We start from the raw sequence: 26425 nt of genomic DNA on the forward strand, positions 1-26425 counted from the left end.
GGAACTGAATGTGGACCACAAGATAGCATTTTCACTCTTTCTGTTATTGTTTGCTTACATTTTTGTTTTTCTTCTAAGTTTTTTTTCTTTCCGGATCTGATTTTTCTTGTGCAGCAAGATAACTGTATAAATATATATATATATATTGGATTTAATGTATAATTTAACATATTTAACATGTATTGGATTACCTGACATCTAGGGGAGGGGATGGAGGAAAGGAGGGGAAAATTTGGAACATAAGGTTTTGCAAGGGTCAATGTTGAAAAAATTAGCCATGCATGTTTTGTAAATAAAAAGATAATATATAAAAAAGAGATGCATCCCTAGTTCTTGGAATAATGCTTGGCATATAGTAAGCCCTAATGCATACTTTATTGATCTTTCTATCTTTCTTACACCACTTGTAGATTCATCTTTTTAATGAACACTTCTTTTAAAATCATCTTTACTCAGAAATCCTCATTGGTTATTGAATAGATTCCAAATTCCTGATGCTAAAATCCAAGAGTTTCTAGAATCTCTTTCTAACCTTTGCTCCTTCTAGAATTCTTCATTCATCCTATGCTCCTTAGCCCTTACAGCACCTGAAGCTATCTGTTGTCCTTTTTTCACAAACTCCTTAAATCAAACAACAATTATTTATATGCTTTGTGTCATTTTTCTCTCCTCCTTCTCACCTGAACCTGTGATTTCCTCACTGGAGGATTCTCTACTTGTTTTTCCATAAAATCTACTCAAAGAACAATTGTGGAATGATTTTGACCAAATACCAAGTACCAAGAGTTAAAAGAGCTTTGTCTTCTGCTTCTCACTCTTCTGTTGTTGGTGCAATTTAATTATTATCTTGTATTTCCCTCACCCTTTATTTTAACTGCTCTGAGAGTTAATGTTTTATATATGAAAGCCATTCCTGGGATAATCACTATAGTCACTATTCATTCACAAGCCAGTTTTGTTGTTGTTTTTTATTTTGTTTGTCTCTTGGTGGATTTTTTCTTTTCTTTTCTTTTTTACAGAAAAGGAAAGCTTAACAATGCAGCCAAGGTTTCACTCAGAGTTGGGAGTAACTAGCTAGATTGGAAGCATTGATCTCCTCTGTGCCCTTTGCAAGTTCTATTTCAAGGTTATGGTGCAGCTCCATTAATGGGACAGTACAAAAGCTGCCGAATCCAGCTCTGGGGGAAGCAGCTTCATTTATCACATTCATAAATAACAAATAGAGATAGATGAGTAGGATCTGGCTTTTGAGCAAAGGGAGCAGTGCCATTAAATCTCTCCCTATTGAAAGTCTCTTTATCCTCTCCTTCCCTGACCACGTCCCTCCACCCTCCACTCCCCCCCCCCAAATAAAAGATCCCTAGGTGCTTGCTAGTGAGGTATTGACTTTGGAAGACAAATATTGATCGTGGCTGCTCATTGGCTTTTTCATTAATAACTTCAGCTCCCAGACACACATTCTTTTCTTAATGACTTTGCCTAAACTTTAAACCTCCCCCTACCCTTTTGGAAACTGGGGCAAAAAATAATAATAATAATAATAATAAACACCAGTGCAATATGTGCAATAGCTTCTTCCATCAGAGGGCACTACATCAAGCTGTTCAGAAGGAAGGTGTCTGCTACTTGGGAGGCTTCCTGGGAGAGTCTGGGGTGGCAGGGCTGCAGGTAGGAATCACGGTCAGGAGCTCAGTCCCCTGCCCCCCAGGACCTTCCAGCAGCTCCACAGCAGAAAAATCTTTGGAGATTTCAGCCCAGAAACCGAGGCAGGGTTCTGGATCAAGACAGCAAATGCTCCCAGGGGCTCCTGAGACAAATAGTGGGGTACAACTAGGAGGATGGAAGAGTTTCAAACCGGTCCCTAACTCCCAGAGCTGTAAATTAAATTGGCTGAACTGCCTTCTCCTTGTCTCCCTTATTACTTCTCTTCTCCATTTTCTCTAGGGAAAAGGTAGCATTTTTTAAAGTAAATACAGAAAACCAACATGGCAGATAACCTACCCTTAAAAATAGATTTTAAAGGAAGAAAACTTTTGTTATTATTAGATAGGAGTGAGGTGGAGGTGGGGGTGGGGGAGAACAAGAGAAAACTTTTCCTCACTATTGAGTTTTGAAAATACTCATTGAAGAAGTGATTCAAGGCAATTTCAATGGACTTGTGATGGAAAGCCATCAGCATCCAGAGAGAAGACTATGGAGACTGAATATAAATCACAGCATATTATTTTCACCTTTGTTGTTGTTTGATTTTTTTCCCTTTTGCATTTTTCCCCTTTTTGATCTGTTTTTCTTTTTTTCCTTTTTTCATGAGTAGCATGATAAATGTTTAGAAGAATTGCACATGTTTAATCTATATTGGATTACTTGCTGTCCAGGGAGGGGGAGGTGGAAAGGGAGGGAGAAAAAAATTGGAAAACAAGGTTTTTCAAGGATGAATGCTGAAAACTATCTTTGCATGTATTTTGAAAAATAAAAGGCTATCATTTTTTAAAAGAAAATATTCAAGCATATTATTTTTACCTTTTGTTGTTGTTTGCTATTTTTCTTTCTTGTGTTTTTTTTTCTTTTTGATCTGATTTTTTTTTTTTTGCATAGCATGCCAAGTGTGGAAATATGTTTAGAAGAATTTCACATGTTTAACCTATATAGGATTGCTTGCTTGGAAAGGAAGTAAGAAGAGAGAGGGAGAACATTTTTGTAACAGCAAGGTTTTGCAAAGGTTAATGTTGAAAACTATCTTTGCATGTATCAAAAAATAAAATACTACTAAGAAGAAAAAAAAAAGAAAATGCACATTGAAAACATCAAGTGATGGTATTTTATTCTCTCTCCTTTTAGCTTTCCCTTTCTTCAAGTTCTTACAGCAACCAGAGATTTTGAATCTATCCATCCCGCTCAGATCCTTTTTCTCTTAAGCAGTGATGATTCACACATGTACTTAATTTCTGTGATTATTTGGTGACCTTTCCATCTCCCTACCCACCCCTCTCCCATTAATTTCCCACGGAGGGAATAAATTCCCTATTGCTAAGTATGCAAAGCCATAAAATGACACATATCTCTTCTCCTCTTCCTTGTCAGGTTCTTGGGGGAAAAAAATGGCCTATACTCCTTGGCTTCTCATTCTTACCTTCTCAAGCCCTGACACACTGGTTTTCATAGCAGAGTTCTAAAATATTTCAAAGATAATCACTCATCTCTTAATTCGCTAATTTAATAGCCTCTTTTCGCCTTGTTTTCCTTGATTTCTCTGAAGTATGACCTGTTTACCTCTCTACTCTTCAGCAACACCACAATCCACTGATTCTCTAGTTTTTCTGATTATTTCTTCTCTGTCTCCCTCTGGCTTCCTATGCTCAGATAGAACCTTAATGCAGCCACAAAGCCTTCAACTCTCTTCAGTCTCATTCACATTGATAAATGACTCCCCAATCTATATCTGTACTCCTAACCTCCCTTCCAAACTATAGACCCATATTTCAACTGCCTTCAGGATTTCTCTAACTAGATGTTTCAATGGCACTTCAAATTCAACATGTTCAAAACTAAGCTTCTACTCTTCCTTCTAAAGCTGCTCCCTCTTCTGAATTCTACCATTTATCCACTCTCCTATGTCTGAAGTCCTGGTTTTTTCTTTGGTTTTTCTCTCACATAATTCCCATATCCAATCATATATCAACATGTGTTAAATTGAATTGAATAATACCACCCATTCATCCTTTACTTTAGTTCTACTGTTACCACACTAGAGTAAGCATTTGTTACCATCTACCTGTCTAATTGCAATACCCTCCAAAAACTTTCCACTTCCATTATCTCTACTTCCTATCCATACTTTCCATATTACTGCCATTATCTTCCTCATATAATTATCTAATCATTTCATTTCTTTAGGCAAAATTGACAATAGTTTACTGTTGCCTAACCAGTAAAGAGCAAACTCCTTTCCCTGATAGACAAAGCCCTCCTCAATCTGACACCACCCTATTTTAAAATCTTATCTGGCATTATTTTTCTCCATGTAGTCTATGATTAGACTAAATTGGACTATTGCTATTCCATGCCTTTGTTTACTTTGTTACTTGTTCCCAACAGGTCCTCCTTCCCTTTGCTTACTCATTCAACTGTGAGCTTCTTGATGCTACTGTTGTTTTGTTTGTTTATTTGCCTTTATAACTAGCACTTAGAATGGTGCTTGACACATGGAAGGTGCTCAATAAATACTAATTGACTAACTGAAATTTTACCTCTACTTTTATGCCCCATTAAAATATCACCTCTTTTATGTAGTCTTTCTTGTTTCCTCCAATCAATAATGACCATGCTTCACATTGGACTACACAGAGTACACCACTACTTTACATGTACCTAACACATGTGATATACATTATTTTTATTGTAATTATTTGTGTATGTATCACCTCTGATCTTCAATGGGAGGGGGATAATGCTTAATTTCATCTTTATGTATTCCCCCAGGACCTAGCACAGTGTTCTACATACATTAGGCCTATAAAGCAAATTCAACTAATGAAACACCTAATGAAAGGTTTCATTCTCTAAACAGTATTGAAAGCTTATTTATATTCAGGCAAGTTGAAGTTAGGTAGTGAAGCTTCCTGAAGCCTTCTATTTCATATAACCATTCTTTAGAAGTTATCTGAAATCCATTAAAATTGACAATTTTGTTACGCTTTTAATGTATAATTTCCAGGTAGCTGAGAATGAGGACAGACTGCTTCTTTTAGCAAGGAGGAGAAAAGATTGAAAATATTTAACACATGTAAATATTAATTTTTAAATGTCAACAAAAAGTCCAATACTTGATTAGATTGTCTGACTCCAGGGTTCAAGATAGGCTATGTCACAATACATAATTATTCAAGCTGTTAATCCTCATGAAGCTCACAGAAACTACAAATTTTCAGGGTTGGGATGACAATATTCATTGAATCAGAAAATGAAAGGGCTCTTCACAAGTTGCTTCCTAGACTAGATTCTTTGCACTTCATTTAAAAAGGACATACATTTTCTTAGGCATATGAGAGTTCCTCCTCTATTTAAAGATCTTTAAAAGAAATTCCATGACATAACTATTTTCATCAATACAAGGATCCAAGACAATTTTGAAAGACTTAAGATGAAAAAATAATATTCATACCCAGAGAAAGAACTGATGGTGTTTGAATGCAGATTGAAACATACTTATTTTTTACTTTCTTTTTCTTAAGGGCTTGGGGGGAATCCATGTTTTCTTTTACAACATGACTATTATGGAAATGTTTTGCATGATTACACATGTATATTCTATATTGAATTTTAGTATTCTCTATGGGGCAAAGGAGGGAAGACAGGGAAAGAATCTGGAATTCAATGTTTTGAAAATAAATGTTAAAAATTGTTTCAGCATTTAACTGGGAAAAATAAAATATTAAATTTTTAAATATAAAAAAGATTCCATAACTTCTCTTGATAACTCATTCCAGTATTTAACTTTGTTGTCAGCCTCAACTGAGAGATGATTATTCTTACTTTCATTTTACCCACAGCACAGCTGGCATTCTCAGCATTAAACTGACATGACAGCAGAAGAGTGATAATCTCCATGTTTTCAATCAATCTTTCATTGTTCAAGACAGTTTTTAATTAACTTAAACAACCTTACAAAAATAGGAGGTGGGTGATAATGAATGTTCAATTCTAATTTTTGACATTATTCCAAATTCTTTGTCACATCAACATCTAAACAATTTCATATTTTAGTAAACAAAACTTGCATAATCTTTTGGTTTTTTATTTAACAGTATTCCATATACCTAATTCCAAGTGTCCACATATAGTGTTATATCACATGAATCTTCCCTGGATTGTTTACCCAAGTAGTGTCAAACTCAAATAGAAAAAAAGTTGCCTTTTAGGCTATTTTCACGAGGATTATATGTCCCAAAGTATAATTACCAGGTAGATGGCACAATGGCTAGATTGTTGGACCTGGAATCAATCTGATTTCAGTTATTGCTTCAGGCACTTAACTAGTTGTATAACTCTGAGCAAGGAATTAAATCTCTCTTAGTCTCAATTACCTCATATATAAAATGGGGGGGGTGTAATAATATCACCTACTCTCCAGATTGTTGTGAGGATAAAAGGAATTAAAATTTGTAAAGCATCATATAAAAATTATTATTATGAATAATTATTTAATCCTACTTGATATATTGCCAGATAGCTCTCCCAAAAGACTGAGCTCATTTATAGTGTCACCAGCAAAGGGTTAGTGTTCTTTCCCCTCATAAATCCAAATTTTTAAAAAAGTAAGTTTTATCTTTTTATGCTTAGCTAGTCAGAGTTGAATGGTTGTGCATTTCTAGCAAGGGTAAACATTTTTATGTGTTAATTTCCTATTTATCTCCTTTAACCTTCTATTGAGCAGTATCTAAATATTGAGCTTGATAGTCATATCAAGTCTTCTCATATTTTAAATAGTTAACTTTCTTTAGCTATATCTTCCTTATTTTTCCTTTCATTTTTTTATGTTTATTAAATAAAAGTTAGATATTCAAACACATGTATCTAGCCTCTGATAGCCTCCATTATTAAAATAGTCTGTCATGTGTCTCTCCTCTATACTGGATTTCCTAATAATTTTCCTGAAAGCATGTAAAGCCTCGTGAGCAGCTTATATAGAATCATAGCATATTAGAACCTTACAGTTCATTTAGTTCAACTCTCTCTGTACAGATGAGGTACTTGAAACCAACAAACTTAAATCATCTACCCAAATTCACTTAGTTAGTCTGTGACAGACATAGATTAAACCCATATTTCCTGATTTCCAGATCAATGCAGTTTCTACTGTATTGGATTTTCTATGCCCTTACCTTTTAAAGGGCTCTTTAGAGTTATGAAGTTCTCCCATATGCACAGAATCATAGATTTAAAACTGGAAAGGAAAATATTTATCCTGGGGCCTTTCTTTTATAGATGAACAAACAGAGGATTACTTTCCCAAGTTACAGAGCTAATAAATGAATTGGCCAGAGCTTTGAATGCCAAGTTCAGCATTCTTTCTGCTATTCAACACAGTGAGATGTAAAGATGTATAAACCAGAACCCTGCCGTAGAGAAGCACATTCCAAACTAGAACAATTATTTTTTAAAATAGCCTTTTATTTTCAAACTACATGCAAAGATAGTTTTCAACATTCATCCTTGCAAAATCTTGTGTCCCAAATTTTCCTCTCTCTTCTTCCTTCTACCCCTGTCTCCCAGATAGCAAGTAATCCAATATAGGTTAAATATATGCAGTTCTTCTAAACATATTCCTACATTTATTGTACTACACAAGAAAAATCAGATCAAAAGGAAAAAAATGAGAAAAAAACAAAAGTCCTCTTTGGAATTGAAAAAGGGCAACAGCAAAATTTGATTCATGGCTTCCTCCTCTTCCCCACCTTGAAGAGGTTGGAACCAAGGCCTTGCTAAAGGCATTCAAAGTTAACTTATAGAACACAAAAAGGAATTCTTTTCAATAATTAAAGGGAATGAACTGAAACTTGTGGGATGTTAAAGCAAAACACAAGAATAATATTAATTAGCACTTATATTGTGCTTTAAAGTTTGTAAAGCATTTTCCATATATTATCTTGTTTGCAATACTCTGAAGTATGTTTTGTTTATTATCTTCATTTGGCAGAAACTAAAGCTAAACTGTGACTTATTTTTATTTAGTTAGAATAAAGACAATTTTTTTAACCACTCAAGTTCATGGATTCCAAACAAACAAACAAACAAACAAAAACTATCCACAGAACTTTTGGAGTACTACAGGGTGAGAACTTCTGTGTTGGAAAGTGCAATGAAAAGTGAGTAGAGAAGGAAAATAACAAATCCAAGAGGGTTGAACTAATTGTGGGAAATGTGGAAGAATAAAATCTCAGAAAAAGTTATGTTGAGCTGACCTCATCATCTATTCCCCAAATTGACCATGAGCTGATTCTAGGACTAGGTCAGGCTAGGTGATTTATGAGAATCATTTTATAACTCCTTAGCCCTACGACAAGAAAACAAATTAATATGCCAGGACTTTGAGGGGTGCCAGACTGGAACCATGGAGAAACTAATGAGTTATTGAGGATGGGAATGCAGAAATTGTATTCCTCCTCAGCAGGTCAGCACCTAGGACATAGCCCCATCATCTTAAGCAAGCTATTCCCCACTCTGGCCTTAGAGATGATCATACCCTTATCAACCCTATTTCACTTCCCTCTTCTCCTTAAAGATAGACAGTCTAGATCTGTTTTAAGCCCTAACTGGTATATATCCATCTGTGAGAAGAATTCCTTTTTATTTAAAAAAAAAAGAAAGAAAGAAAGAAATGTGAGAATTTCCAGCATAAGAGGATTCCAGAATGACATTTACCAATGCCTTGACTCCATCACCCTGAGAAGTGATTGCCTCTGGGAAATCAGGCAGGGGTACTTGGAAGCAGAGAACAGCCTTAGGCTGTGTTCCTGTCGGAAACTCAGCTTTGAATGATCATCTAACACCCAGAAGCATTTTACCTTGGACATTTAGGTAACATAGTGATGTTAGTGCTCATAAAAGATGCAGAATTAGAGCTCTAGAAAATACAATTCACCCTCAGGCAGGAGACTTTTAGCCAGAGCAGAAGTAATCACTGATTCCTCACCACAGCACAGTCCCTCAGTACACAAAGCTCTTAAATCTCCAAGGAAGCTGTAGCTGGTGATTTTAGAGTGGGACTCAAACCACCAATTTGCACCTAATCTGTCACTTGAAGAGCCTTCAAATAGTGTGACCAGACCCCAGCCATCGAGGATAGAAATGAAAAATTCCATCACCAATGCCTGAAGCTTTTAGGCTCCTGCATTATCCTTCTCAATTTACTCTCAGAAGTTCAATGTTTAGCAAAGCTGAAGATCCTCTTTGTACATTAAAGTCTTATGTTTTTTGAACAGACCATCATGTGGAGCAATGAAACTGAGTATGTATTTTATCCACAGACTACAGTAATCTCCCCTTTTCTCAATTGCTCTTCACAGTCTTTGCTGATAAACTACTATTCTCCTTAAAGTCTTTAGGAGCTATTATGCTCCATTCCAAGTTCTTAGAGAGAACCAAGTGATATGCAAATAATATAGAAATCTACTAAATGATCAAGTGGGAAGAAGTGATGCCCTGGGCACCAGGGAGTAGGAATCTAGGCTAAATCTACCTTCTTCGAATTACTCCACTGTGTCTAAATCAGAAGTATTGTGTCCCTTCCTTATTTTTATCCAAATTAATTGACTTAATAGGGTCACCTAACTATCTAGATCAGAGGCAGCAGTAAAATACACATCTTTCTGACTCTCAAGTCCAGCAATCTTTTTATCACATAGAGAAGACCCCTAGCTTACCCTCAGCCTGGTTTAGACCATCTGCTGGAATTGTTTACTGCCACTCTGCTTTCCATAGCTTCTTGGAGCTACAGGTGTGAATTGAGTGAAACAAGTGGACACCAAAGGTGGATGAACAGGCCTGAAAGGGTCTCAACAGCCCTTATACTAGAGGTACTAGTCTTTCCTGATTACCTGCATATGGCAACTGATTATCTATACATGATAATGCCTGGAGAAAGGAAGGACAGGGAATAAATGGCTCTTGGAATTTTTGTGATCAAATGTGTGATTCTTACATGAGCATGTGAGCAAATGTGCATGAACTCTATTTTTAGCTCTTTTCCATCATGTGATGGATTTATATTATTTAGCTTTCCTGGTGCCTGAACAAGGCATGTAGTAGTAAAATATATGCCTGGGATAGGGATATATTTAAAGTAGAATAAAGACTTAGGGGGAAAATGAACTTGTGATCTTGATATTCTTGGTATTGTGTTCTAATTGGATGAAATAACCTAGTCAAAGAGATAATCATGATATTTTTATAAATGGAAGGGAAATTACAGGCCATTAATTCAAGGCATTTATTTTATATGTGGGAAAAATGAACCCAGAGGCATTAGCTTCCACATTAATTAGCAAAATTAATGGCATAATGAGGCCTGAAACCCAAGTTTCTTGATTCCTAATACATTCTTTTTTTGCACACTCTGTGGATGAATCAACACCATTCTAGCCAAAACATACTAAAATTATATATAATCTCTAATGCTAAAATGATATACATTAAGCTATTCTAAAAAAAACATAAGGCTTTTCAAGTGGGAATTAATTTTATTAGATTATCATAATTCTAGTGAATATAGCCATATATTCCTATATTAAGTGCATTTACTTATCCTGGGTTAGAGAAGTGATGGAGGTAGCAACCACATTTTGAAGTATATACTCTTATCTCTTCCAACCTATCAGGAAGTATTCCTCAAAGTAACTCATGTTATAGGTGAATTTTAAATTAAGGATGAGTCTTATAACCTGACTAAAAAGAGAGGTAAGAGGTTTGAAATATGGAAGGCTTTCCAAGTTCTGAAAGAAAAGGAAGAGGCTGATTAATAACTTGCTTGGCTAGCACAAAAGGCAACATAGTCAGAGAGTACTTTGGGATATTAGATATAGAAGTGCCAGACTTTATAAGGTTTTTTTCTTTGAAAATGAGACAGAAAAGGAAGGCAAGGAAGAATTTACTATTCTACATTCAAGTGTAGGGCCAAAATTTTCATGCCCATGTTACATAACATTTAGAATTAATCCCAAATGCATATTGTAGGCTTAAAGCTTGACAACAGCCACAACAGGTTCTATAAAGTGTTCTATAAAGTGAGTAATAAGGTTAAAAGACTTGTCCAACATACCATACGAGTCCAATGGCATATCCACTATTAAAGCTGAATGCCTGTTCTCAAGTTGTCTTGAGAATTTTTTTAATGGATTGGATTCTCCTTCCTGTTAGCTCAATGGACTATATTCTACAATATGGAAGCTCTTAGCTAATCCTAGGATGAAAGCCTGGCTCCAATAAACAAGTTCATTGTCTTCTACAGGGAGTATAGCAAGGAGCCTACTTTAACTTCACTCTCAAAGTGGAAAAATGGGAGCTTAAAATCCGAAGCGTGGTCATATTGGTTCTCTCTCCTTTTTCTTTCCCACTCAACCTCCTCTTTATCATCATCTAAAAGTATGTATTGAATATATCCCTATGCATATAGTGCTTGCTGTACAGATATGGTATAAAAGCAAGTCAAATCCACAGAGTTTTTGAATCCTGCAACTTTCTTTTCCAAGATTTATTTGATAGTCAGGCAGTAGTGTACTTTAACAAAGAACTATATAGAAAATAAAGCTATAAGATAGAAATGTCTAAAGATGACAATATGGTTTAATATACAGCTCAATGACCAACGTGGATTTTAAAAGGATATGTATGAGAGGTAGAAGGAAGTGAGCGCTGGCAAGGAACTGAGAACAAATATGGGTGTCAAGTTTATGCATGGATATTTTGAAGAAGAAGAAAATTCAGGGTGAGCTTAAGATGTGATATTGGAAAAATAAAAATAATAACACTTTATTAGGGACAAAAGAAAAAGGAAGAAAAAAGAGAGAAAGGAAGGGCAAGAAGCAAAAGATGAATAGAGAAAAGGAGAGAAGGAAGAAAGACGAAAAGAAAAGAGGGGAAAAGAGAAGAAAAGAGATAGGGAGGGAAAGAGGATGGGAAGAAAAAAAGGAAGGAAGGAAAGAAAGAAGAAAAGAAGGGAGAATAGAAGGAAAAGCTTTTGTTAAGTATTTACTGTATACCAACCACTATGCCAAGTACTTAGATTACAAATATAAAAGTGAGATAATTTCTGCTCTCAAGGAGCTTCCTATCTAAAGAAAGAGATAGTACATTATAAGAAAGTTCAGATATAGGATGAATGTCAAAGACTGGTAGTCTTTAGAGTATAGTAGCAAGATAGTGGTATAGATGGTCAAAATTTCAAGGTAGATGGGAACATCCAATGGTCCAGAGTTTACAAATGGCAGCAAGGTTTGGTTGGCATAGCAGCTCGCCATATGGCAAAGTCCAGTGGTCTAGAGGACCTATTGGTGGATCAGATCACAAGGCCCAGAAGTACTGGGGGTACATCTGCAGGTAAGCGAGCAAATTCCATTAGTCCAAAAGTAATTGAATTCCTTCTTAGTGGAGAAAAAAAGATAATAGACAATGAAAAATGTTATTATTAAACTCTCATTTTGTTTCCATTTTCTATCAAGAAGAATAGACTAGGAAGGAAAGAACAGTGATAATTGACAGAAAATTAAAATCAAGCAAAAATAAGCAATAGTAAGAGAATACCCCAAGGAATGAATTTAACTTACCAGACTCAGAAAAAAAAACACATTTTAGATTACACAAAAAAGTCATATATATGATTATGGAATAACTGTCAATAATCTTTGGTAAATATGGGAAGCAGAAGAAATGCCACTGGATGGAAGGAGGACAAATGGACTCTTCAAACTATCAGCTCATAAGTTTGAAATGGTTTATTGATAAAATTCTAGAATAAACTATTAAACAGATAATTTGTAAGTTTGTAGAAAGCGAAAAGGTGATCATTAGCACCTATGAGATATATTAAGAGTCAAGTGGTTAAAATGTCCTTACCTTTTGATCTGGAGATTTAACTATTAAGTACTTGCTTCAAGGAAGCTCATGGCAAAAAATGTTCCATATACACCAAATGTCTATAGCACTCTTTGTTGTAGCAAAGAATTGGAAGCATATTGAGGATTGAATTAAAAATAATTGTGGTACATGGATGTACTGTAATATTACTGTTTTATAAGAAAAAAATGAAAATAAGGAGAAGCATGGGAAGATATGAAATTATGCAAGTGGAGGACACTCCACTTAAGGAAGTGGAGACAAAAACAAAACAGTATATACAGTCAACAACAATAAACATTTGAAACAGAATTCTGAAGAATAACGGCCAAGCTTGACCCCTTCAAAGAAGAAATGTGAGAAGACACCTTTGCCTGAATCTTTACAGATGGGGACCAAGAATAAGGATAACTGCATCTAATATCAGACTTTCAAAATAATTTGGTTTTGCTGAGCTTTATATTCATTATAAATAAATAAATAAATATGGGGTTATTCTTTGGGACCATCAGGGAAGGGATATATTGGAAATGTGTGATATGCAAACAAAAGATCAATAATTTTAAAAAAGTTAAGACAGAATAACTTAATTCCTTTCTCAACAAAGTTATAATATTAAGGGAATATATTTTATCTAGATGTTTGACAAAAATGAAGAGATGTGGAATAGATGAAAGCATAGATAACATGATTAGTAAATTTTTACATGAAAAAGAAAGGAGAATAAATACATTAGATGAGAGAACTGGCCAACTCAGAAGATTTCATGAGGCTCAGACAATGGACCACAAGTAGGAAAACGAAATTACTCATCAACTCAAATGGATCCTTTCCATTTTTCTTGTTTATTTGTTTTCTATGATTTTTGTTATTGTTTTTTAGTCATTTTCAGTTGTGAGCTCTTTGTGAGCCCTGTTGAGATTTTCTTGGCAAAGACACTAGAATGATTTGCTATTCCTTTTATCAGCTCATTTTACAGATGAAGAAACTGAGTCAAATGGGATTAAGTGACTTGCCCTAGATCTTGCATCTTATAAGTGTCTGAAGCCAGATTTGAGACTTCCTGACTCTAGAACCTATACTCTACCTATTGTGGCATCTAACTGCCCTTGATGTTCAATAAGACCTTCCAAATTAAATCAACATATAATTCATATTAATGGTTTTGAAGTATGGGTGAGAAAGAATTCATCACTTTGTCATGAATTCTTTGGCCATGGTAACCCTCTCAGTCCTTTGCAATACACAAAGTAGCAGAAAACAGTTTAGGATATGCTATTAATACATAAATTCAATCTATCTATAAACTTCAGCTAAGGTGTTTGTAATAAATAAATGTGAAACCCTTGTTCAATGACAAGTAGTTGAAATCCTAGATAACATCTATCTTGACATTTTCATTATAAATCAAAGCCAAAGAAAGAAGGAGCAAGGAAAACTGAAGTTGGATTTGAACTCAAGTCTTCTTGACTCCAGGCTTAGTACTTTATCCATTGTACCATACAGGACATCGAACCTTTAAATGTGTCTTAGTCAACAAACATTTAACTTACTTTTTAAGGCTAAAGATATGGTGACCAAAGGTGGAGGAAATCTGCCTTTGTATAAATTTGTTTGTAAAATTTACTAAAGATAAGGAAGGACTAAGAACTATACCACCTCATAAAACAGAAAGATAAGCATAAAATTAGTAAGAACAAACAAAATTAATAAGGCTTACATTTGATAACATGATTACAAAATAAAGCAGATTTATCTAGAAAATGGTAGAAATAGTCCAACACTATCATGGGCCATTCCCTCCTCTTCTCTTTCTATATGATCTTACTTGGTGATCTCATCATGTCCCATGTATTCAGTTATCATTCCTGCATTACTATGAATATGATTCTCATATCTATGGAAAAATTCCTAACCTCTCTCTTGACCTTCAATATTCCAATCTATTCACAAGAGTGAAGAACTAGGCATAATGGGTGAAAATTACAGTTAGGCAGATTGTTTAAAATAAGGAAAAACTTTCTAAAACATAAGAGTTGTATAAAAATATAAAATATCTGCAAAAAGTGGATGACCACTTTTGGGGGATGGTTTAATTGTGTTTCTTTTACATTTAAATCTCAAGAATCTAAACCAAGAGAAAATATTGGATTAAAAAAGCATTGATATTCTGTAAGAACTTGCACAAAGAATCCTTTGGAAATTTTTGGCAATTTCAGAAATTGTTTATAAGCTTAGCAATCATTTCTTTTTTTTAAATTGCTAGAAGTGTGTGCAATAAAAAATTTTAAACCACAACTAAAGCAGGGGAAAATAAGAACTCTCTGTGAAAAAAAACAACAGAAAAGAATGAGGAGATGAATAGAACAAACTACAGAGAATGCCAGGAGAAATCTCTAGATGAAAATAATAGTTCTGCAATAATTATTACTGTTATCTTAGGAAAAAGCAGTGGAATGATCACAAGAACACTAAAGATGATTGGAAGACCTAAAAAAAAACAGAGGAAAAGATAAGGTATAAAATTTATATATGCATTGGCACACACACAAACACACACACACACACACACACACACACACACACACAAATACAATCCAACTGAATTCTGAAGAGAGAATTAAAAAAAAAACCCAATGCTGCAACAAAAAATAACTAGAGAAAAATCAAAAGAGCTCAAATGGGAAAACATAAGATCTCTATAATAAAAACAATTATTCATCATAAAAACAGTACTCAGGAAGATTCTGAGAATTATTGGCTTTCCAGAAAATACACAATGAAACAAAAAAATACACATGCTGTATTTTAGAAAACTTAACAGAAAATTTCTCAGAAATCGAATCCAATCCAATCAATAGAATGTATAGGACTCCATTAGAAAAGAATCCTGGGTTTAAAAGTACTTATTCAGGATCTACAATATTCAATTACCATGCCAAGAATTTTACAAATATAATTCATTTAATCCCCACAACAATTCTGGTAGATAGGTATAATTATTGTAATTCTCACTGACATTTCCACTGCTCAACAATTAGCTATGTACCTGAAAGATGAATACCTCTGGAATGAAGGTTGAAATTTTTCAGGGCTTTTTCCTTCTGGGATCTACCTTATTGATTCAACTCTCACTTGTGGCTCTAAGAAGCTATAACTTTTGAGCAGCCATACCCTAGTAAACCATTTTGGCAGATGGGCAAAATTAGCTTGAGAATAATTGAAAGGTCTCAAATCCATCAGTGAGCCATGGGAGGTTTCTCCCAAAAAGCATGTGAAGACTTCCTTCCCTCAATGGAATGAGAAGATGAGAACAATTTGTTCCAACAGCCATAAGAAGGGTAGAAAAGTGTAGAGCACTTAGAACTTTAATTAGGTTTTGAAGCTGCCAAGGTCATCCACTGCATACTAAGCTATCACCACTCATCTTGACTTTTGTCAAGATTGTGATGATTCTGGAAGAGAGAGTGAAGTCAACAATTTTGTGCAACCCTGCCTCATTTAGATCCAATTTATGATCAAGTCAAAAGAAATCACTCGTACCATTTTTACCAATGTTTCTACCTCAAAATCAAGTGATAAAGCAATAAGTGCAGATACACTGGAAGCCATAGCCACAACCTTGTACGCAAGGTATCCTAGATCACAGAGATATTTTTTCACTGGATTAAAACAGCAGTGGATATCCTGAGTAGCCTTTTAAAAGCCTTTTTTTAAGCTACTTACCTCCTGGCACAAATAAAGGAGCTAGAAAATTTGCCCTCAAAAGTGTCTGCTTCAATCAACCTTGTCCTGTTTGTTGTTGTGGCAGGTGGGGATCTTACCTTGGAGTCAAACACACACACACACACACACACACACACACACACACACACAAACTTTTGCAAAGATGATTCCATTCACTATCAGTACATGTAATGTGTGCATGTTTGTAGATGATATGAAACCCAATTGATGTGAAAAACAAGTAACTCTTTTTGCAAGAGAACTTGGCAGATACCCATATCCAATTAACAGCCCTAAATGATATACCACTGGTAAATTAAGGCTAGCTTAATGACGTCTGAACTGGTCATAGATTTTTCTGGAGTGGTCATAGTAGGGGGAATACTATGACCCTGACATAGATTTTGCAATAAAAAAAACTAATCTAGTCAACAAGTCTGCATGCCTACCAAAAGAAGTGAAAGACAAGCTCATGACAATGTGATTGCCACCTGAAGGAAAGCACCACACTACTATCATTATTGGATATGCTCCCACCATGATGAACTCTGATGAGATCAAAGAAAAACTTAAGAAGAACTGAAGATCCTCATCATCAATGTGCCAAAAGAGGACTAGCTTATAATTCTGGGTCATTTTAATACCAGAGTAGTCACAAACTATCAGACATGAGTCCTTGGAAACAATGGAGTTGGAAATAGCAACGACAATGGTCATTTACTACTAAAGACTTGTATGTTTTATGATGTCCTTATTTCCAAAACTGCTCCATTTATCTAAATGCACCCACACACCAAAGACTGGCATTTAATAGACTGTATCATTGTAAGGAGAAGAGACAAGCAGAATGTGAGAGTGACAAAGGTGATTTGAGGTGAACAGGGCTGGGCCAGACTTACCAGCTCTACGTTAAACATCTATATTTTTTTTAATTATAACTTTTTATTGACAAAGCATATGCATGGGTAATTTTTCACCATTGACCCTTACAAAAACTTCTGTTCCAACTTTTCCCCTCCTTCCTTCTACCCTCTCCCCCAGATGGCAGATAGTCCCATACATGTTAAATATAACTATCTATATTCAACACAAACTGTGACTTCAAGGCAAGATTTCTATCAGAAGACTCAATGGCAATGAATTGGAGCATTTCTCAATGTATGAACAGTTTGTTGATTACTTTGGGAGAATACTGAGCCAACTCCAATTCTTCAGTGGAGCAGAAAAGTAGTGGGTAGCTTTCAGAGATTTGGTATACTACACCACACTTACTCATTTGGGCCATAATTCTAACAAATATCAAGACTGATCCCATGGAAATCATGTGTAAATTCAGATGCAGCTAAACAATAACATGAAAATTCCAAAAGGTTTATAAGCAGAACAGTTTGTACATCTCTAAAAAGGCAGTATTTATATCCATCAAAAATAAAGGGAAACTGAAGTTTTGAGAGATGCAAGATTTTGGAGTGAATAAGAAGGCAGATGAAATTCAGTTTTACACTGAAAGTAACAATTCAAAGTGTTTTTATGATGCCATTAAGGCTATTTATGGGTCAAAGGCCCATGGTACATCTCAATTCTCAGTGTTGATGGTCTCACATTGATTATTGATAAGTGCATGATTCTAAAGAGAAGGGCTGAGCACTTCCATGTTGTTCTCAACAGAGAGAAGTTGTCATTAACCAATCATGAAGCCTTTGACTTCAAATTTAAGTAAATCCCTCTCTAGCCAGACCTCCAAATTAAGAAGAGATTTTGAATGCCTTTAGACTCCTTTTATGTGGTAAAACAACTGGGACTTATTCTATTTAATTGAGATTTACAAGGCAGAGGTCCATTCCTCATACAAAACCTGACAGAAATTATCCAGATTATGTCACAAGAGGAGGTTATGCCCCAGGAGTTCAAGGATGTCTCTCTCCATTGTCTTCTAAAGGAAAGTAAAATGGGTTTTCCTGTGACATCAACTCTCTCTCTCTCTCTCTCTCTCTTTCTCTCTCTCTCTCTCTCTCTCTCTCTCTCTCTCTCTCTCTCTCTCTCTCTCTCTCTCTCTCTCTCTCTCTCTCTCTCTTACATACATACATACCTAAAATTGACAACTTGCTATTTTAAAAAATATACAATAAAATTATCATGTACCTTTCCTTTTTTATCTTCCCTCTCCTTTCTTTCACTCTAAGGAATGCAACCTTTAAACACAAATAGGAGTATGGGTTATGGGTGTGTGTGTATGTGTGTGTTAAAATTATTCTGTATATACTTCTACTTACCAATTCTTTCTTTGGATGTAGATAATTTTTTCTTCATATGTCAGTTATAATTAACTTAAGTATTTGTAATAGTCAAATTCCAATAGTCCAGAGTCATTCTTAAAACATTTCTATTAGTGTATACAATGTTCTCTTGGTTTTGCTAATTTTGCTCTTCGTTAGTTCATGCAAGCCTTTCCATGTTCTTCTAAGATCATTGAGCTGATAATTTCTTATAGCACAGTAGTATTCCATCACAATATATATCAAAATTTGTTTAGCCATACCCCAATTGATGGGCATCACTACTATTATTTCCAGTTCTTTGTGGTGGTAAATAACTTTAAAGTTGAAAAGGTTTTTGAAAAAAACTTTCTGTATGAAACAGTTTGGTAATTAAAGAGTCAGAAAAAGAATTTCTGTGCAAGGAAAAAAAAACTAGTAAAATGCATATGTGAAAAAAATAATGAAGAAAGGATATAGAATGTGAGGAGAACCGGATAGCAATCTGGGAGCTATTTAAGGGTGGAGAAATAAATGAGGCTTCAAAGCATTGTGGTCAGTAAGCTCATTTGCAGGTGTGAGAGCTGGCTGGGGTGAGTGAGCTGGCCCAGAGTGAAGGAGTACACACAAAATTGCTACTTAAATACTATAATAATACCTTTCTTTGAGTCACCTCTTGCAATTTACAGTTACCTTCCACATATGCTATTAGAGAGCAAATTAGCAACCTGTGTTTTTTTTTTCCAGCAAACCTTTTACCTTCTCAGAAATAGCAGAATGGATTGAAAGTGACAAAGAGGGATAGAAGTATTTTATCTCCAGGCATACTACTTTGACCTCCTTAGCATTATATAGTGATTCTCAAGCATTCAGTAAAGATATCTATCCTTTTTCCAAGCTTCTGTGGCACAAAAATAAAATAAAATAAAAACAAGCATTGAAATTGGGAGTCACTTTACATAAGGGAAATAGTCATTATAATAGGTTATATTATTTAGTACTTCCTTAGATAGTGTCATATATGTGAATAAATTAGATCTCACTAGGAAGGCCCTCAGGAAGTAGGTGCCATGGCTGCTCCATCTTTCCCTACCCCAGCCTGTGATATAGATCTCACTAAATGGGCTCACTTCACCCCTATTTTCCTCTCACTTCTCCCTTTCCCCCTTCTGATCTTGTGCCAACCTTTCCTCTATTATCTTCTCTCCTACACAAGAGAATACAGACGCTCTAGTCCATTCAAGTCTTCCCTTTTTTCCTAGTGGTGGACAAGGATGCATATTTTATTCCAACTTTTTGGTCCAAATAGACATGGCCATTTATGTCACTTGAATAAATCAGGGAGTCACTAGCCATAATCCTTCTTTTAAGTGAAGGATTTCCAGTTATTATATTCCCTATGTTTAGGCCATTCCGATTCATAGTCATTGCCATCTGATGTGTTAATAAATGACAAGGACCCCTAAGCCTAGCTTTCTACTTGTCAGCTGAACTTTATGTATAATGTCTCCCCCAGTTAAAATGTGAACTCCTTGGCATGTTTTTGAATTTATGTCTCCATATTATAAACACAATAAATACTTTTTGACATGTGCATGTTATTCATTCATTTTTCCCCACTACTTTCTCCTTTGCTCTTATCTCTGATAAAAGAGAGATCCTTTCTTCTTACTAAGCCAAATCCAACTACAAACACCTTTGATCCTATCCCCTTCAAATTGGTCCAAGAGATTGTCTTTACTATTATCCTCATTCTACCTCTAATCTATCACATCCCTCTATTTTCTTATTCTTTCCCTGATATTTAAAAACATGCTCATTGCTCCTCTATCCTAAACAAACAAAACACCCTTGATCCAACTTTCTCTAATAGCCATTATCTAATACCTTTCCTTTTCATTGTCAAACTCCTTGAAAAATCCATCTGTACTGATGCTTTGACTTTCTATTTTCTTATTCACTTCTAAATTTTATGCAATTTGATTTCCAACCTCATTATTCAACTGAGATTGTCTTCCTTAAAGTTACTAATACCTCTTAATTGTAAATCCTAATAATTTTTTTTCAGTTGCCATCCTTCTTGATCTGTCTGTCATGCTGAGAGATTTCCTACTGTCCTACTGACCGCCCTACTGAATACACTTTCCTTTCCAGACTCTCTAGAACCATTCTCTTCTTTCTGTTTTCTGTTTCTTTTGTTAGAACTTAATCTAAGCAAGTCCATGAACAATAAGACTCCTCGATTCCTTTCTAAATTTTCTTATCTTACCTTTCTATAATAGTTTGCTTTGTACTCTCACCAGCTAATATAGGCTCAATTATCATCTCTATACAAATAATTGCCATATTTATCTGGCTTTAATTTCTCTTTTCAGTTGTATAACCAATTTTCTTTTGAACATCTCAAACTAAATATTCCATAGGACAATGAGAAGATGAAACATTTGATAGCGTAGGCTTGGAGGCAGGAAGATCTGAATTCAAATTCAACCTCAGATATTATGAGCTATGTGATCCTGGGAACATTACATAACTTCTGCCTGACAGTTTCATCAGCTCTAAAATCGAGATAATAGTATCTATCTACCTCACAGAGGTGTTGTGAGAATTTCTTATCTCCTGTTCCTCATCTGTTTCTGTCCACATAGGAAGTGCTCTTACATGTGAGTCCTCTGTCCAAAGGAATATAAATGTTGATCACTTATACTTCATAAGATATCTTGGGTTATAGGGGCTAGTTTTTTTTCTTCCCTATTTATTTATTCTCTATTTTTAAAAAATGGAGCAATTAACTCTTATCCCATGAAGTTTTCACTTCTGATTTCTTGAAATATAACTGTGGAAAACTAGGCTTTGTAAAAAGTCCATTGTGATTCAAAGGGAACTATTTGACTATGCCTTTTAACCCAAATTACTCTGGTTTTCAATGATTGGCAATAATAGGGCCCAAGTGAATGTTAAAAATTATCCATGTATATATTTTGAAAATAAAAAGCTTTAATTTAAAAAGACATCATTTAAAAAAAAAAAAAAGAATTTCTTGTTTCCAAAATCATCTCCTCACTATTTAAGTGAGAGTTTTGACTTCCTCATCTTTGAAATGATATCCTTTTTTTTGATCTTCATTTTATCACCCTGTATGACACACAGTGTATAGAAGATAATAATTCCAAATAATTATTCCTTTATGTCTTCTTTATGTTGGCTATTATTTGATAATTTAATGAATTTTCTGTCTCATTCACATTCATCAATGTGTATATTCCTTTCAAAAATAAAGATCTCAACAAAAAATGCCCAACAAGTGCTCCTACTATTTAATTAGCTATAGTCCTGTATTTATATCCCAAAATTCCTTGAAAAAGTCATCAGCAATTGATACCTTTCATCTCCTTTTCTGCTTTTTCCCCTCCTTGGTTCATATCTCTCTCCCTTCTAAATTCTCTGTAATCTGCCTTTTTGCCTCATTAATCAACTGAAATTGCTTTCATCAAAGTTACCAATAATCATTTATCAAATCTCTCAGTCCTAATCCTCCTTGATCTTACTGTTGATAGTACTGTTCTCCTATATCATCTGATATTTAATCTTACCTAGTTCTGACTGCCCACTTCTTGGTTTTCTTTGCTGGATTTTCATCTATGTCAAGTTCATTAACTGTAGGAATCATATCAAGGCTCTGTCCTGGAATCCCTACCCTTTATGCTTTATACTTTTTTGTTTATTGGATCTCATAATATGTGATAAGTTCAATTGTAGCTGATTCTCAGGTCTATATATCCAGCCCCAGATTCTTTCTTCAATTTATTAGAGGAAATTTTGATCTACTAGTTTGAAATGTGTTCTTATTAGAATCTGCTGTTCAATACTTGCTACTCACCTATCCACTCTTTTTTTCTATGTAGCTTCCAGCCTGGCCTAGCTCAAACAATAATCATCACTCACCATAGTCTCAAGGTACCCTGGATAATTTTCCCTTCATAACATAATTACTTTATCTTATGGCTAGCTTCCATGATGTAATCAGTCTGCATTGTAAAATATATAATCTTTTGGGGATTGGGGGAATTCATTCTTTTAATGAATATCTCTCATCTTGGGAAATGTAGTTATTTCTCTTGACCATGCCTGGGTAACTTTGAGCATATGCTTTCATTTGTAATAAAAGAACATTACAATTAACAAGATCAGTAATTTCTGAACTGTTTGTTAAATAAAGAATTTCCAACAAGAAAAAAAAATAGGTCCCAGCCCAAGTCTCATCTGCTTATTGTCTAGGTTTTGGTGGCTCAGAGTGAGTATAAATAACAATTGTTTCTGTTTTGGCCTTAAACTCTAAAGATCTTCCCCTCCCAAAATGACTCTTTTAGGAAGGCAAATTAGACTATATTTTGTCTTAATTCTTACCTAGTCTTTAATTAATTGAAAGGGCATTGCCTTGGACAAAGTGGGAAAGACCTTACCTTAAAGAGACGAAGGTTTCCTACTGCATGTGAGTCCATTGCTAATTGTCTTACTATGTCTTGCTACTGTTCTCTAGTGACTCTGGAGGAGACAGTGAGGCTAATAACTTTGCACAGCCCTGCCTCCATTAAATCCAATTCATTTGCAATTCAAGACATTATCTTCCTGATGTTATTGGTCCTATTTGAGAACAACATTTACTGACAATAAATCATAATTTTGTGACTCCCACATTCAGTTATAAGACTCCACGTGGGGTCGCAAACCAAAGTTTAAGAAACTGAGCTCTAGTGTTACTAGTGGGTTTATATCTCAAAGAGATCTTAAAGGAGGGAAAGGGACTCACATGTGCAAAGATGTTTGAGGCAGCCCTCTTTGTAGTTGCAAGAAACGGGAAACCGTATGCCCATCAATTGAAGAATGGCTGAATAAGTCATGGTGTAGGAATGTGGTGGAATATTATTATTCTGTAAGAATCGACCAACAGGATGATTTCAGGGAGGCCTGGAGACACTTACATGAACTGCTGCTGAGTGAAATGAGCAGAACCAGGAGATCATTATACATGGCAACAAGAAGAATATACAATGATCAATTCTGATGGACACAGCTCTCTTCAACAGTGAATTGGTTCAAACCAGTTCCAATTGTTTAGTAGAAAAGAGAGCCATATACATCCAGAGAGAGGATTACCGGAACTGAGGATCACAATACAGCATTTTCATTCTTTCTGTTATTTGCTTGCATTTTTGTTTTTCTTCTTAGGTTTTTTTTCTTTCTAGATCTGATTTTTTTTGTGCAGCAAGATAACTATATAAATATGTATACATACATTGGATTGTTGTGAACACTTTTCTCTCTCCTTGCCCTTTCTTTGTTTTTTAATTAATTTTTAAATTTTTCTGGTTATAAATGTTTATTAACTTTTTAAATACGCATTTCTTTTTGCATTATATTGGGGAAGAAAAATCAGAACAAAAAGGAAAAATCATGAGAGAGAGAAAAGAACAGAAAATAAATATGTATACATATATTGGATAATTAACATATTTAACATGTATTAGATTACCTGTCATCTAGGGGAGGGGATCAGGGGAAGGAAAATTTGGAACAGAAGGTTTTGCAAGGGTCAATGTTGAAAAATTACCCATGCATATGTTTTATAAATAAAAAGCTTTAATAAAATAAACAAGAAAGAAAGATAGCAGATGCTTAGACAATTGAGAAATTCAGTGTTTCTCTAAGCTTATTTTTGGAGAGCATTAAACTGTTAAGACATCAAATGCTTAAAGCAAATTTTCACTTCATCTTGACTTTAGAAATTTAATTATTTTACTCATTGAAATAATTAGAATCTAATAAAAAAAAGAAACTGAGCTTAGATTATTGCAATAAATTTCTAACCCACCCTCCTCCCTCAAATGTCTTTCCAATACAATCCATTCTCCAATATATAGCCACTAAAGTGCATACTATACCAAATGCCAATTTAATAAACTCCAATGACCCTCCATTACCTTCAGGATATGAAGCCCTCTGGCATTAAAAGTTCTCCACTAATTGACTCCTTTATATTTAAGTGACTCCTTTACACCTAATTGACTCCTTTGTACCTTATCTATCTTCTTACATTTTATTCCTTTCCATGCATTCTCTGATCCAACTACACCAAGTTATTTGCTATTCCTCAAATAAGATCCTCCATATTTCAACTCTGTGTCTTTGAAATGTTTGTCCCCCATGCCTGGAATGCTTTATTTCCTCTGTCACATGTTAGTTTCCCTGGCTTCCATCAAATCTCTTCTTAAATCTCATTTTCTATAGAAAATCCTTTATATCTTTTTTCCATCCTTCTAATCCCAGAGCTTTCCATTAAAATTATCTTCCATCTATTCTATTTTTATTGTATGTACATAATTATGTACAAAATGTTTTTCCCACTACAAAGTAAGCACATAACTGTGCCTGACACATAGTATGTGTTTAGTAGATATTTGTTGATTAACTAACTACATAAGTGGATCTTTCCAGTCTTGCATCTTAATGAAGATAACCATTATAAGCATTTTCCAGTATATCTTCTTGGCTGACAATATCTCGCAGCCTTTTCACCTCTATCATAAATCTCTCCTTTACCCTTAAATCCCAGCTTTTTAAACTGTGGATTGTGACCCCATATGGGGTGTTGTAAATGAATGTGGGGTCACAAAGTTAAGATCTACTATTTGCAACTGTTTGATTTGTATACCTTTTTTTACATATCTATATACTTGCAATTACATAAAAATTTCTCAGGCAAAAAGGGGTCACAAATGGAAATAAGTTTAAGACACCCTGCTTTAGATGACCTGAAGTTCTTTATTTTAAACACCATATGTATCATCAGAAAAATGATAGTGTTTTTAAACTGTTTTCATTTCAGGGAACAACTTAGGATCATTAAAAAGTGCTACACAATTTTCCAAATATAAACCAGCAATATCTTTTACTACTATTCAATTTTGGGTCCAACTCATTTCCTATTCATGCCTGTCCAAGATATATGAACATCTCTGTGAGTATTGTCTGTCTAACTACACATCATAATATTTTACATAAACATCTTTCATCCTTGTATCCCTTTTCTTTGTAGATTGTTCATTAAGATTTTAGAATGAATTCAGATCTCATTAAGATAACACAATAAGATTTTAGGAATTGATTCAATGCATACAAAGTAGTCTTCAAATAGATGTGTCTGTTTTTAGGTCTTGCAAAAAATTACCATTCATATTTCCTTTTTAAAACTTTTTTTCTAGTAGAAATCATTTTTTCTTCTCTTTTACCTTCTACCCCCCCCTTTTTTTCAGAAAAAAAGAAGAAAAGCATAATCTTGGTAACAAATACATGTAGTCAAGCAAAACAGATTCTTATGAATTTTTTTACAACTATATGAAGGAAGGATTGGATATGGGAGATTCTTGTGGCCAGTTGACTGGTTAGAAGGCTATATCACAATTACCCTAAAGAGTAGTTATGAAAGCCTGAACCCAAAGCACTATCTGTGCTTTGAGAGTAGAATTGACAATATGAGAAAGATGTTATATAAGTAGAACTGACAAGACCTGGCAAATCATTAGATATGAGAGGTTAAAAGAGAGGAAAGAATAAAAAAATGACCCCAAGATTATGAATCTGACTGATTGAAGACCTGACAAGATGTCAGCGTTGGAAGACATAGTATGGCTAGTCATTTTTCCCTTTAACTTCTCCAACAAAGGACAAAAAAAGCACCAAACCAAATAGGGAATCCAAAGAGGAATCATAGTGACCCCAGGTAGAAAAGGGGAGACAGCCAGAGCCCTGCAGGAACTGGCAGAGAAGTCCAGCAT

Source organism: Sminthopsis crassicaudata, chromosome 3, assembly GCF_048593235.1.
Source record: "Sminthopsis crassicaudata isolate SCR6 chromosome 3, ASM4859323v1, whole genome shotgun sequence".
Lineage (NCBI taxonomy): Eukaryota > Metazoa > Chordata > Mammalia > Dasyuromorphia > Dasyuridae > Sminthopsis > Sminthopsis crassicaudata.